Consider the following 12,734-nt stretch of genomic DNA (forward strand, 5'->3'; position numbering starts at 1 on the left):
AGATTTCAAATATAGTCTTTTAGATGTGTAATTGTTGAGATTTATACCAATGAATATATTCTAAAGGGAGCCAATTCAGAGAGTCATCCTCACTCCAACAAAATAACACATTTGAAAAACCTTCCTCACATATAAAAAACAATGCAGACACATGCTACAAAGTTAGCTTCCACCAGGGGGCAGTCTGAAGCTGTGGAAGGAGTGCTACACAGATGGAATCATACTTTATAAACAAGGAGACATCTCATAAGAGTAAGGCCTTGTTTTATAATCATAAAGGCTCAATATGATCATGTGAGTGTCACAAATAGGGTCACAAGTTTGGCTGGCAGGCAGAACCAATCGTATGAAACAAGATAGAGGAAAGTAGTTATTTCACATGCATCTGAAAGAAAAACATAAATTAATGCAAGTAAAATGAGGATGTGTGAGTGTAGGTGTGCACGCTGTGAACCGCATGGCTCTAAGCACAAGAAGAAGAATAATAATAATAAAACACAGCATAGCAGAAGTGAGGCACGTTTCCTGCCAGCGTCCTCTGCATAGGAAGCAGGCAGATGAAAAGAGGTTTCAGTGGCTTCAGCAGGGCTCTGTAATGCAGCTCAGCGTCTACATCAAAGCCCATTACATTTGAAGAATGCCACAGCTTTTCTGTACTAAATTGATCCATCGGCTTGCGCTGACTCCCTGCTTGTGTATGACTGAGTAAGGATGACAGGCGTTTTGTAGGAGTTATCGCAAAGGGGGAACCGGCTGTGGCTGTGTGTGCGTGCACTTGTACTTGTACTGTTAAGAGGACCAAATTCCCCCACATGGATAGAAAATCTTCTGCAGGATGGATATATGTTTCTGGTTTCGAATTAAGGTTTAGGACTAAAGTTGAAATGTATGTTTATGTAAAGGTCAAGGAGTCATGCAAGAGAAGACAATGGATTCAGTCCTGAAAAGCATCTGAATACAAACAAGTGTATGGGAATCTTTTGTAATGATCCCTCATAATAATGGAAGAACTCACTGGGGTCTCTCCACTAAAATAGACTTGTATAACAGTGGGAGAGCCATGGAGAACATCAGAGGATGAATGCAGCTCTGTTGTCATAGGGACAAAACCCAGCCTGTCAAAGCTTGATGTGAAGAGCAGAAGTATCAATTATGAAATGGAGAAACTTTGTCTTTGAAGTGAAAAGCATTTTGTTTACCTTACAAATCCTGTAAGACAACATGCAGGGAGCTAATTCCCGCAGATATGAGGAAAGGTGAATTAAAATAGGAAGTATTGAAGTGAAAGGGAGAGGGAGATAGTGGGAAAGAGCTCAGGTTGCCAAATATACGTGTGTATTCGTGTGTGTGTTTTTTGTAGTGCTCCATGGCCCTCTTCTTTGGAGGGTTGCAGTTTTTCATGTGTGTGTGTTCTCCTGTGGATGTGAGGCTGATAAACCTTGCTTGTTTCTGTCTTTGTATAATCCCCTTGACTGTCAACAAGATGATAAACCCATACGCTCTTGTGTGACAGTGCCTCTGAGAGCCAAGGTAAACATATTGGCCACCTACTTCTGTTAGCACCATGGGACACTTAAATATAAATGCTTTGCTATAAAACACACAGTCATCCAAATAAATAAAAGCCCAGGAAGTCTTTCCTTACAAAGATGAAACTTGTTGGTTCAAGCCTTAAACTTTTGATTTGTGAGGCGGATGAAAGAATTTGACCTTCCACATTTTATGATTGACAGTTTACCACCTCAAAAAAAATGGATGAGAAATCTCTTTGCCACTCTACAAAGAAGGCAGCACTGGCACAGATGGGGTTTGAGGAGGAATAAAAAACCTGGCAATCCTTTTATATTCTGGTGATTGCATAACAAAAAATACTCAAAACAAATGAAGCAGATAGGGATCGCCTGCTGGGAGATGAAGGACAGGAGAAACAGGAAGCGGGGTGACGCTGCAGGAGATACGATGTCACACACAACTTGCTCACTGATACATATAGTTACTGCCTGCTGAGACACACACCTGGCTGTGAGCTGCTTTCTTCACAGTTGTGTAAAGCGGACTGTGTGTGCAAGGACACAGAAAGACTGACATAAATATAATATTCAGCAGTCCTTCCGAGAGCCAGTTTTAAACAAGTCATGTGAGCTTGTCTGCATTCTTGACTCACCGTCGGGATGGTGTATTGTTCAAACGATATATGTTTGAAGGTTTTGTGTTTATGTGTGTTGGATGTCAGCTGCATACTCCAAGCTAAATTCAATGTGTTTGCAAAGACAAAAGTTTTGTGACCACAAATAGCACCCAATTTGGCTTGCACTCACTGTTGTGCACAAAGACAAATTGGTTGCTATTTGTGGTCACAAAAACAACATGTCACCTGATTTGTCTTTGTTTTGTTGTTTTATTGATTTGTGATGTATCTATTTCGATTATTTCCTAAGAATGAAACCTCACTGACCCACTTATGGATGAGTCATTGCAAATAAATGTTCTCCAGCTAAATATTGTTCAACCTTACATTTCTTCAATAGGTGACAAATATTCTTTCAGGCTGACTTTTGGGAACATAAATGTCTATACAATTATGCAAAAATATATCTAAAACAAGATGTTACAGAATATATATGAGACTGTCAGATGATGAGATTATTATTCTATAACATTGAAGCTAAAGAATTGTCAGCCAACTTTACCTGCCCTTTAGCTAGCGAGCTAACACATTTAGGAACTTTCCCGAAGTGCTTTAGTTTTACAATTTACAAACTTTACTGTTTTAGTTCAGTCCAACCAAATGAACCTTAACCATGTTTCCTGATTTAGCTGACAACCTTTTGTAATGTCAAACAGTCTGTACGCTACCTGCTCAGCACCGAATGGCAGAGGCAAAACGTTAGCGACTAGCTTATTGTAGCAGCATCTGAACAGCCAGTGTTAATTAAGCCAGTTAATAATTGATTTACAATTATCAAGTAGTAAGAAAAACGACTTCAAATGATTGCTGATAGTGCTCTGGGTACCACTTTACAATAAGACTACCCTTATAAAGGGTCTACGAATAGTTTGTAATTCATTTATTAATTAGGTTGTGAACACTTTATAAATCATTAATAAACTTTTATGAGACATGAGATAAACAGGGCAACTGTGACCGGTTGCTTGCCAAATAGTGAGCCCACATTTATCTGTACTGCTAAGCCTTATATTGGCTACTTAGCTTACTTCAACTTCTTCATCAGCCAGCATCCTTGGTATCTGTTGTTCACTGAGTTGATTCCCCCCCTTCCATCTTGATGTTTCTTGGCATCTCTTATGACCATTTATGAATGAGTTACTAACATTTATAACTGCCAAAAAGGAGCCTTATTGTAAAGTGTAAAACAAATCACCATTTATTAATGAGTTACTAACATTTATAACTGCCAAAAGGGAGCCTTATTGTAAAGTGTGACACACATCACCATTTATTAATGAGTTACTACCATTTATAATTGATAAAAGGGAGCCTTATTTTAAAGTGTAAAACACATTCCCATTTATTAATGAGTTACTACCATTTATAACTGGTAAAAGGGAGCCTTATTTTAAAGTGTGAAACACATCACCATCTATTGATGAGTCACTAACATTTATAACTACTGAAAGGGTGCGTTGTTTTTAAGTTTAATACACATGTCAAATTATGAATGAGTTATAACATTCACGCTTACCTAATACACATTTTCCACATGAAATGCAAAGTAAGATGCAACAGAACCAAGCAAAACATTTTATTCACACATGAAGAAAATCAGGACTCAAAATAATTACTATTTAGTATGACTGATACACATATTTAAACATAAAAGCTTTTCTCAGACATAAATGAAAGACTTGGTAAGACATAATGGTACTCAGACTGGAAAGGCTTTGTATCCTTGAACAAGCGTCCAAGCAGTCCATCAGGGTGACCAGAGCCAAGCCAAGATGACCATTCAAGAACCTTGAGGTGTTCCTCCAACAAACTCTCTGTACGGTTTCCTCTCAGTCTACGGAATCATAACATCATCTTAGTTAACAACAAAATGCACACAAATTACAGTAAAAATTGTTGCACATCATGTTTCAAAATGCCATACTTGTTTATTAGGTGCATTGTATAACATAATTTAAGGATAATTATACAGTAATGGTCCATATTGATTTCTTTTTGTATTCTCTTGTACAAGAAAGCCCAGTCTATAACTGCCGAACATAGGCACTGGGTACAGTACAGTACCTTCTCCCAGACACAAATACTCAAATAAAATAGTTTACTTTATCAGCATTGGTATTACCAATGCTTACTATTTATTTGATACCAATTTGGTAATACAATTAATAAAAAGATCAAGGTTTGGGTTCGTTCTTCAGATATGACTGTAGTAGTTATAAGACCCCACTATGTGTCAAAATGAGATTAAGTACCTGATAAGAGAGTGATTTAAGACCCTCATAAGTGATTTATGACCCTCATAAACCTTAGTCCTGCCTCCAAATCCCTTTGATGTGACCTTTGACCCTCTTATCTTTTATGACTTGTTTGTTTATTGTTTTATTGCCCCCTCATAAAGGATGTTGCTCAATAGTGGGCTGATAAGACTTTATTGCCCGTATGATGTGAAACCTGCTGTAGTGTCCCCAGAGGTGGGGACTCGAGTCACATGACTTGACTCGAGTCAGACTCGAGTCGCATATTTTTTGACTTGAGACTTGCTTGACTAACATTGATAAAAGACTTGACTTGACTTTGACTTGGTATTCATGACTTGAGACTTGACTTAAGCTTGAGACAGATGACTTGAAAGGACTTGACTGTTTAAAATTAAATATTTGCGTTTGTTTTTGTAGTGAGATATTACGTTTAGTTTTTTCGAAAAACGTGATTGGGTGATTATAGCGCCGTGCGCGCAAACCTGGCAACCCAACCCACTAGACGGTAGGAGCGTCAGTTAACATGGCAGCGGCTAGCGTTACTCCAAAAATAGTGAAGTTTGGATTCAAGGATTATGTTGTCGATGACGCTAATAAGAAGAGAACAGCGGTATGCAGGGTCTGAAGCATAAAGATCAGTGACACAACCACCAATACATCCAACTTCATTCGTCACTACAAAAAAACCCACAGAGAAAGGTGCGTGGATGTGTTGTGTTAGCTAGAAAGCTAACGTTAAGTTTAAGCTACGTTAGACTTGGTTTCAAATCGATTAAGCATTGCAAAGAGAAGACAAAACGGTGAATTAACACTAGAACCTCCAAGGGATTCATTTGTACTAACCCTGATACTGACGGGCTGTCAGGAGAGGGAGAGAGAGAGAGAGGAAAAGAGATGCCTCGTTTATTTCCCCTGTGTTATTATCAGAAGTTACTGTAAACTGTTGAATAATGTGGTTCATCTACTTTTAGTAGTTTGTTTAAATGTTTTAATTATGTTGTTTTTGTTTGTAGAAGTGCATCATTCCTTGATTTATTGTAAAATGAATCTGAACTTTTTGATCTGTTATGATGATAAACTGAAGCCATTTCTAAATTAACCCAATTAACTGAGTTTTAAATCGTCCTACTTAGTTTATAAGGAAATTATGAAGAGGAACAAATTAAATGATTTGAAAATGATATCTATGTAGGTGCTGACGCTGTTGGCGGTTCTAGTGTTAACAGACATTTAAATTAAATATGTGTAATGGCAAATGCCATATATGATTTTCTTACCTGGATTTCTGCCTTTTTGAACAGACTTTTTGATTGAGTCCTAGCTATATTGTCTGCAGTTCTAGGGTTAATATTAATCTAATATGATTGTCATCGGTCTAAATTAGATTTAAAATGATTAACTGTGTATGTAATGAAGATCATAGTGTGGGTTAAATCCATTTTCATAACCACTGTCTTTTAACTGATTTAAATGCGGAAACTGGGCTTATTCATCAGAATTTCGCATGACTTGACTTGACTTGCTTGACCTGAGCAATGACTTGACTTGACTTGCTTGACTCTCAGCACAGTGACTTGGGACTTGCTTGATACTTGTAGGTCAAGACTTGAGACTTGCTCATGATTTGCACATGTAGGACTTACTCCCACCTCTGAGTGTCCCCCTAGTAAGCTATTATAGTCAATGAGGATAGTATGACTTGTTTCGGTCACCTGTTGTGGGTGTAATGCCCTCTATAAGGTAATGTTCTTTAATAGTGGGTTAATATTACTTATTGACTCTTTTGTGGTAATATAAGGTTATATGACATTTAAGTATGTCTTTTGAAGTTGTATAGGTAGGTAATAATACTTTGGCCCTTTGGTGTTAATATGGGGTTAAAAGGGTAATCTTTGCAAGTTTATTTAAAAAAAAAAAAAATGTCCCTTCTCCCCCTTCTTTTTTTTCTTCCTCCATCCATAATGTCCTTCCCACCCTACTGCACCTACGTCAGAGCCCTAACCCTCACACACACACCCCTCACACACACCCCCCCCCCCATCCCCCTCCCACCCTTGCTGATCCTATGAGCACAGAGAGGGGGGCTTTGAGTTTTACCTGCGACCTCTGAAAGGTGTTGTTTTAAAAATAATTTTTTTTTTTTTCAGATTTTTCGGTGATTGTGGTGGGCGTCGTTGAGGGGCGGGGGTAAAGGACATGCTGCCAACCCTGCGTATCACCTTCATGCGGTCATTGATCTCCAGGAAGGACTTGGTGCCAACACTCTGTATCTCCTTCATGTGGTCGAACTCCTGGAGGGTGGGCGAGGGTGAAAGGGTTAACGGAGAGTAGAGAGAGCTAGGGGGTGAAGGAAGAGTATCCTCAAAGGTGATAGGGGGGGTGAAGGGCGGTGGAGACTCCTCCATTTGTGTCATAGGTCTCCCATAATCAAGACATTCCTCAGGCGGGTGCAGTGATACTTCTTCAAGGTTTTCTGCACGATGTGTTGTGTCTTTCTCTTGTTTTGATTCCTCTTGTTGCTTGTCCTTGGCAGAGGGAACAGATTGATGACGCAGGCAGTTGAATATGTTAGAGATGAACAATTTCACTCCTGACTTGTTCAGGCAAACTCCATCTGCCTTAAAAATATGTCTGCGGTCCCAGAAAAAGTTAAAATTGTCAATAAAATTGACAGAATGGTCAGTACAGGCAGTTGAAAGCCACGTGTTCAGTGCAAACAATCTGCTGAATCTCTCCACTCCTCTTCTGACTTGCGGTAGAGGGCCACTGATGAACACCTCCGCATTTATAGAGCTGACAGTTTCCAACAGACATTTAAAGTATTCTTTCAGCGCTTCTGACTGTTGTTTCACAACATCATTTGTTCCAATGTGCAGTACCACATTTTTCACAGTCGGATGTTCAGCCCCAATATGCAGGATCCTCTCAGCCAAGTCAGAGACCATATCCTTGGGAAAACACTTTGGTGTTGTTCTTACTACACAGACTTTTTACATCTCTTACAGCAGAATCACCCACAATCAGAGTTTCAGGCCCAGCCATTAGCTTTCCCTCTAGCCTTTTAATTTTGGAGTAGCTATTGGTCCTTACCCTGCTGTGTGAAGAGGACAGGTTATCCAGGTCATCAGAAAGAGATCTCCGGTTCTGGGTCAGCGGAGCGTATCTGTTCTGGATTGGCACACTTGGTGGTTTAGGAGGATTGTTTGTAGTTCTCCCTTTAGCAGCTGTCCACGGCTGTTTCCTAGTATGAATAGGGGTTGAAGAGGCGCTCTTCCTGGGTGATAACAATGCAGGCCAGCCGGTCGCATAACAGATTTCAGAGCGCTGGGCTCTGCCTGTTATTCGTCCTCCCAAATCCCATGGAAATGATTTACTCTTAGGCTTTGCACCCAGAGAGTTCCAGGGAGGACTACCACTTGTAGATTTATTACCCGGTACACAGCCCTCCTGTTCCTTGGAATCCTTGTAGCTGCTAACTAGCTGTGAGTTAGCATGCCTTTGTCCATTGTTTTGCAACACTGGTAAAGTGGTGTCATTCCACCCTAGTCCATTCACTTCCACGTTAACTTCCAACCGTTGCATTTTCATTTCCAACACGGCCATCTTCTGTAGAAGTTTGTGGAAGTCATCTGTAGAGAACGGAGGCATTTTGCTGCTAACTAGCTTAAGCTAAATAGCATGCAGTACCAGGCTTTAGCTGTTGCTAGGCCACGCTACTATAAGACTGAGGTCGTCGTAAAAATATTGAAATATGGCTGAAACCCTCCATCTATTTACGAAGAATAACTTTCCCAGTGATAAGTTAATGTCCAGGAGCCGCTGCTCGAAGTTAAGCAGAGGCAAGAGCAAGCAGAAAAGCGTCTGCACTGTAAGAAAGCAGGAAGACTTTCTAAAAAGTTTAACACTTTACATGGCTCCCTTTTGGCAGTTATAAATGTTAGTAACTCATAAATTAATGGTCATAAAGAGATGCCAAGAAACATCAAGATGGATGGGGGGAGAATCAACTCAGTGAACAACAGATACCAAGGATGCTGGCTGATGAAGAAGATGAAGTAAGCTAGTGCCAATATAAGGCCTAGTCATCTTGCCAAATAGTGAGCCAATGTTGATGTATGCAAACTATGTTAGAACTGGTTTATAAATGGTTCTTAATGATTAATAAAGTGTTTACAACCTAATTAATAACCTAATTATAAACCCTTTATTAATCCTTTATAAGGGTAGTCTTAAATGCAACCTGGTCTCACCAGAATGCGTGACTCCACCACGACTCCTTAACACCAGTGCGTGGTGGAGTCACGAACTTTGCTACATTTACGTGTCTGCACCACGCAAACAACCCCAATGTAAAGTGAATGAGGCTCCTTTGTCGTGGTGCACACACGCATTTCTACAACGTCCAACATTGAGCTTTTATTCTATAAAACGTTTTTAAAATCTACTTTATAGCTTGTAACTCACGGGAGGCTTCTTTTATTTTATTTGTATTCATAATATTTTTTATTTTTCGTCAGAATGTATTATGGTGCATTATTCACCAATTTTTGTTCTCAAAAAACAGTGCATTGTGTGTAATACAACTGTGATTTTTATTAAATGAGTTAGTTTTTAAGGAAGGCCAGAGCTTCAGCTGTGTCAAATAGATTGTTCCCTTTAGTTAACGTTATTTAAAAGATAATTATATTCCTATTTGATCAAGTCCCCTTTATTGTATTACGGACGCAAAGAGCAATGTGAGCGTCCATTCCCATTGGATAACGGAGGATTTTACACCCGGAAGTAAATATTCTCCTTACTGTCGATTGATTTTATTTACAGTGATATCTGCACTACTCATCAACTCAAAAACACCAGATTATCCTTGTTAATTACACAACATTGATTGGTTTAAATTGTGTGCAATGCTTTTGTATTTTCCCCTTTCGATTCGGAGAAACAAATATTTGTTCGTAGTGTGTGGATGGCAGAAGACACTACACTACCCAGAATCCTCAGCTATGGGACTACACCATGTGCTTAGAACGTGTCGTACCCCCCCCCCCCCCCCCATTAGAGAGGATAATGATCACTATAACAATTATGAAAGAAGGAAATAAGTTGTATGAGGTAAAGTGAGAGGATGCAGAAGAAGTGCAATGAAGGCATTCAGGGAGAAAAACAAGATAAGAGAAAACAGCGATTTAGAAGCCAGCTCAATCTGACAAATATGAACACATCAGTAAATACAGTGATATCAGTCTATTTCATCTCATCACCTAGGGTCATAATTTCCCCAGCGGCAAGTCATCACAGCTTTTTCACAGGAGAGAGTGCCAAGCCTCACCTCGGGCGAGTTTGGGATTTAAGTTTGTTGCAAAGCAAAGGTGTGTCTGGAAGATAAGGCCCCATGTGAATATAAACAGCAGGAGCCAAAGCTGTGGATGATATCATTTACTGTGCAGCCTTTGGTTCTCATCACTATATTCCTGTAACAATTGAACAATATAGCCCACAGCAACACAAAGAAGTAAAGAGACAGATGTGATGTGGATAAAATAAAGACCAAAATAAATTAAGCATGTTTTCCCCCCCCTGAAACATGAAATATAACACCACCAACACACTGATTTACTGCTTTGATTTGAAGCTTCTCGGCATCAATGAGCGCAGGGACTTTCTCAGATTTGGATTTCTGGTTGTCATTCTTGGTTAATGTTGGATTGATAATCTGCTCACTGGGCATTTCTTAATTTAGCTCTGGATGCAGATACCATGTGTTCTCAGATACAAATATTTAAAGCTGTGTTTGCATGCAAATACATTAAGGTCTATCATTACATCTGCATATCTCCACTCAGCGATGTGCATGCGAGTATTCAGCGTACATCCTCCCTGAGCCTGCCTGAGGCTGCTGTACAAACACTTGACGTCAGCATCTTGAGAAAAACAAACAGTGCTCTCATTTCTTAAATCGGCACTAAGTGCTGCCACAACAAAACAACTAAATCAGTATACTAAGTTTATCACTCTTGGCCAAAAAGAACAAAGGGTCCTTTATGCCCGGAACAACATTTTTTTATATTTTAGATAAGGGTCCCCCCCTTATATAGAAATGTAACTTTTTAAATAAGGGTCCTCCATTATGTCCGGAACTAATTATTTAAAGAAGGGACCCTTCTTATGTCCGGAACTAATCATTTAGATAAGGGTCCCCCCCTTATATAAAAATGTAACTTTTTAGATAAGGGTCCCACGTTATGGCCGTGACAACTTTTTTATATAAAAATGTAACGTTACAGATAAAAGTCCCCCTTATAGAAAAATTTTTTTTTTAGATGAGGATCCCCCCTTATATAAACATGAAACTTTTTAGATAAGGGTCCCCCCTTACCTAAAAAGCTTTTGAGGACTTTTGATCCTTATGGTCTAAAGATGATAGTCAATTTGAAGTCGATCGGAGGAGTTTATTGAAGTATGAAGCCTGAAAATTGCCAAAGATATGCCATAAAACACACTCAATTCCAAATAGCAGAATTGTGTGCTAGGGCCGTAAAAAGCTAAATGTGGTCATCCTTGTTAAATGAGACCCAATTCGCCCTAATGCTGAGTGACATCACCATGACGAACAGTCACATCTGTCCCATTTTACGTAAGTAGTGTGGTTGCACTCAAAAACACAGCAGGCACAAAGTTAGCTGGCTAGAAACACTTCATTAGATCAACACGACCCAACAAGACGCCACAGTGCACTAAGCGCTAATGTTCATTAGAGGAAGTTTATCTCATAGTATTTCTCTTTTTTCTTTGATATTGAGAGTTTTATTAGGTGGTGGAGGGAACTGTATGAGGCTATTCTGAGCCAGATTTTCAATTATACATGCTTTCCAACATCTGAGGAATATTTGTCTTTTATGGTCCCCCACAAAGAGAAGTAGAACTGCAGCAAAGCTACTTCTCACTGGGATGTGAGAGAAAGAGGAAGCAAACGCTGTATGGTTGTAAGCGTGCGTGTGTGTGTTTGTTTGTGTGTGTGTGCACATTAGTGTCTGAATATTCATATGCAGCTGAGTGTTTTGTATCTGCATGAGGGAGCACTTACAGAGACTTTAAAGCGCATGACAAAGATGCATAATGACTCTAAAGCTATTGAAAAACACAGGGTGACACATTAGAGCATATATGTAGCCATATATATTTATATATATATCATATCATATATGAATGGAAGTATACACTTTCACATGCACTCTCACACACAGAAACATGTGCTGTAGCTTTGCCAGTGCGGTGTGTGTCTCCTGTGGGGGATTTGCAGGAGATAGCGGTGAACATAGCGCAGGATTTCTGTCATCATTGAACACATGGGGAGAAGAGCCTGCCTAGACAGCAGCATTGACAGATTGCATGAATAATTTAGGAACAAAGTGAGAGGCCTCATAGACCTCTGAATCACTACCAATGGCAGCTGCCTGCTCTGACTTTGCCTCCTCTCTCATCTTTTTTTAATGCATATTATTTCCATAAATTCCTCTCCTTACATGTCTGAGCTCTGTCCAGACGCAAAGAGAAAAGTTGAGGATGTCTAACACACGAGGAAGGGGTATGACCTGAAGGGTAACGCAAAGTGGCTAAACTCCATGGCCAAAAAAGGATTCGTGGATGACCTAGACCGGAAATGATTACCATCACAAAGTTACTGTAGAGGATCAGAGTTAGATCATGAGCCTTTTTTAAATGGTAGCAGACATGCTTTATTGATTTGCAATGTCCTGTCAGAGATAATTGGGGGATGGTGATTAGTAGACTTGTTGATTTCAGAAGAGGAGGAGAAAATGTCTACAGGGGAGAAGGAAAAAAAAACTGGAGGAAAGTGCTTTAAAACGGCTGCTGCAGAGGTCCAGTGTTTTTCAAAAACAAGCTATAAATCAGAGCTGTGCTTAATTAAACTTTTAAAGAAGCAGATGCTGTCTGAACTCCAGATGTTTTACTGATTAAGCCTTATCATTGTTACCCCATCATTGTCACCTGATTAAAAATAAAGCTTTTACTACAGTTGTGCCGAGTCATTATTTATGTTTGTATGATCATCACGGCATTTTTTGGCCAGCTAAGGTAATGTGCCTTATATTTCCTGTGATCACTTCCAGGTTCAGTTGTAATTACAACCCATGCGGTTTTTTGAAGTAATTGTACTTTAATTGATAATGATTAAGTTGGATTAAATGGCGCTATTATGTCACCTAATATGCAAAATCCACTTTTTCATGTATTTTATACATAAACATGCGTCCCCTCTGTGTAAAGAG

The sequence above is a fragment of the Trematomus bernacchii genome, unplaced genomic scaffold, assembly GCF_902827165.1.
Source record: "Trematomus bernacchii unplaced genomic scaffold, fTreBer1.1, whole genome shotgun sequence".
NCBI lineage: Eukaryota > Metazoa > Chordata > Actinopteri > Perciformes > Nototheniidae > Trematomus > Trematomus bernacchii.